This window comes from Hirundo rustica, chromosome 2 (assembly GCF_015227805.2).
Source record: "Hirundo rustica isolate bHirRus1 chromosome 2, bHirRus1.pri.v3, whole genome shotgun sequence".
Lineage (NCBI taxonomy): Eukaryota > Metazoa > Chordata > Aves > Passeriformes > Hirundinidae > Hirundo > Hirundo rustica.
The window spans coordinates 101,859,062-101,862,715 of record NC_053451.1 but is presented as its reverse complement, the minus strand read 5'-3'; positions in this window follow the sequence as shown (position 1 = coordinate 101,862,715).

The following is a 3,654-nucleotide window of genomic DNA, read 5'->3' as shown; positions in this document are numbered from 1 at the left end:
AGAGATGAAATAGCCCATGCTCCTTCAAAAAAAAAAAAATCTCTTTTATGTTGACATTAAAAACGGAAACTTTATTGATACTAAATGATCAAAGTGGTTTTTGTTATTTTTCCCTGTACCTTGGCCATTGCCTCCACAATTACAAATACTGCATTACAAGTGCTGTGTACAACAAATACAATTGTGCTCTTACACACAAGGGACAGTAGATTGAGGCTTGGGAAATTCTGATTGCACCTGGAAAACAAAATCTGTTCACACGGAGGGTAGAGTAGCACTGGACCAGGTTTGCTGTTCTGTACTCTGGGAGAGGGTGTGGGATCTCCACCTTTAGAAGCGTCCAGAGATCACTTAGATGAAGATATGTATGAAGGTATGGATGATGGAGCAGTGGGGGAAATCCCACTCTGACTGAGATGTTTGGCTAGATGACTTCCAGAGGGCCCTTTCAGCCAGATTTTCTATGATTCTGAGTCTTGCAGGTTCCCCACTGTAGCTGCAACCATACCAGTGTGGGGTTTTTTGTTTGTTTGTTTGTTTGTTTGTCTGTACACATCCAGTCGCTGAAAACCACAAGATTTTCTGATACTTAGTCCTGGATTGCGACAAAGAGCTGTTAGCAAACCCAATCCTGCAGGAAAAATGCTCAGAAAATGCATGGACTCTTAAAATCAAGGGTCTCCGAAATGATCACGCTCTATAGAAAGCAGCCAAACGTTTATCTGAAAAATACATCTGGGCTCTATGGGTTCACAAAACACTCTTATAACACTCCACATTAATTTTCTGTGTAAGAGATAAGACCCTTAAAGCAGTTCAAAATGGTAAGCAGACAATACTAATTAACTGCAAACTAGACACTGATACAAAGGAATGAAAATGCTTTTTTAAAGTTGCTTATCTATACCATATATTCATTGCCATAAAAGCCCCAAACCTTAGTATTTGAGCTGAAATTTTAGGAGAAATAAATCAACTATTTGTGGTCTTCCTATTTACTTTGCAGTAATGCGAAAAAGGAATGGCAGTTCTGGAAACAATCAAATAAAGTAATCAGTCACGCCAGCCATCGTCAGGTCTGCGCTCCTTCCTGACCCCTGCTCTGAGCCAGCACTCCTTGGCCCAGGTTGGTGCATGGGCAGCATCATACCAAGCCCTGCCCCTCTTTCCTGTGCATCCTCTGTGCCCCCCAGGGCTGCACAGATCTCCAAGGCCATTTGCATGTCCCCAAATGCAGCTTTCCCTCAAACGCACCTCCAGCAGCCCACGTGGACAAGGATGTGCTCTCCGAGCCAGCCTGCAGTGCTGGCACCAGGCAAGGCTGGCAAGCGCAGGCGTGGGAGCCTCTGTCTGACCAGAGACCTTCGTTTCTTTCTCCTCTTTCCCCATGTCTGCACCCTGCATTTCTTATTCCTTCGGTTCAGGTGAGCTCCAGCTAGAGCTGCAGAAAGGTCCCTGTTAGGGCTGGGCCAGCTCCATCAGAGCAAGGGCAAGCAGACATCCCTTGGACTCTCACGGGCATCACATGCTGAAATAGCTCAGATATGAGGAGAGAGAAAAGGATTTATTTCAGAAATTACTTTATTTTAAAGCCTCTTTACAGATATTAGATCAGCATTTTACAACTGTTAGTGTCTAAGTTTAGATGCCTCTGTTATGTAGCTTCAGATGTATCTGTATCTCAAGACTTGCTGAAGTTAGCGCTAATTTTTGTAGTGCTGTGCACTTTTGAAAGTTGGGTCCTCCTATTTAAGTACTAACATCAGAAGCCAAATTTCAGTGCCTCAGTAGTAAAATATTTGGCTAAGCAATTATATTAATAGCATTTTCATTTATCTTCAAATTTTTGCTTCTCAAGTTTTATAGAGATCAGCAAATTTACCATTTACTGTTGCAAGGACTATAGAATTCTGTATAAAACATTATTTTCTTTATTTCTACCTCTTATTGCAGGAAGCAATAACACTCCACTAGATGCCTCATATGTTGCTAAATTGAAAATATCCTAAATATGAAGCTTAGAATGAATTCCAAATCAAATATACACCCTGAGGGCCAAAACTAGGATCAATAATACTGGTGAGAAAACAGATACAATATTTTACCTGTAGTAATTTCTAAGTAATTGAAAGTCAGACTATATCTATTTATGTTGCTGTCACTTGCAGTAGCTCTAAATTCAACTTTAGGTGTCAGCTTCAAGTGATTATGAAGAAAAAACACATTCAGATGAGTTATGATAATCAGAAAACCTACCAAGCATATTTTTCCCTGTTCACATTTCCAGTTAAGGCCAAATAATGACAGTTTGGAGGCATGGAAGGAGTGCACATAATTGGTATATATATCTCAGTGTCTGAGAAGTCTTTTGAAAAAATGCTAACAAAATAAATTACATTCTTCCGCAGTATCCTTCCAAATTCTGTCACCCACAGAGCATCAGAAATGCTGTCTCCATATGCTTCTTGGTCAACCCCCTGATTAAATGAGAACGACACTAAAATGCAGAATAATAAGGGTGGCTAATGTCAGGCATATTTCAGGGTCAGCTCTTGTACAGCAGAGAGGTGATGTGGAGCCAGTGTGCACAGCCATCTGTTTGTGAATCTTATTTCTCAAGCTTTGCTGCCCTTTCTCAATGCCTGAAAAGAATGGTAACAGCAGATAAAAGGCAGAGCACTCTTCTGGTAGCTAAATGAAGCAAAGATGACAGGTATAGTTGCTTAATTTTAAAATTACTCAGAAACTGTAATTTGCATTATTTTTTCTTGATTTTAGCATGCAGAAATTCATAGACAGGGATGTTACTATAAATTTCTGTGCGCTAAAATGAAGTTGCAGGAGGTAAATAAAATTTAACTTACTTTTTATATCTATCTAACATTGTGATAGTTTAATCTTCTTTCTTTGCATTAATATGTCCTCTAATATAAGTCACTTTACTCATTTTCCTGGCAATTTTATTAAAAAACCCAAGAGAAAATCAGTCATTTCATGGTGTTATCAATAATGTGCAAAACAGTTCTTTGTTGCTGGCGAGAAACAAGTCCTGGTCTACAGACAGCTGATCAAAATTTAGGTGAAGAGGAGCAATAAATCAGGATGATTTTTGGCACAGAAGATGCAGATCTCAAAATAAAATGAGCATGATCGGCATTTGACTTCCAGCTCCTAGAAGACTCGTGGATGTGGTAACACATCCTTCTGTTGTAAGGGCAGGATTATTTCAAAGAGATTTAACTGTCTGTAAAACTGGAGCTCTGTCTCCATTACGTCTGCTGTTTAAAATCTCTGTACAGGAAAGCAAATATCTTTTATTCTGTGGCTGCTAAGAGAAAAAGGGCAAATGACCATGGCGAGGGACCAGAAATTGTCCTGTAGTCGTGGAAGAAATTCAGACAGTTAGTTTAGTTCAGCACACAATTTTTAAACTGTTAAAATTAGGTGAGAGGAATCTCATCTTGTGTTTGTTGATGTTGAAAGGTGTTATGCTTAAATATGTTCTTCTGAAAAGAAGGGAGCCAACCTGCCTTTGTGCCTCATTTCCTGTATTAACTATGTCCTGAACTAGACAATATAGAATTTATTGTTTACATAATAAAATTTACATAATAAAAGCAATGGCTTTTATTAAAGGATATTTTCATTATGAAC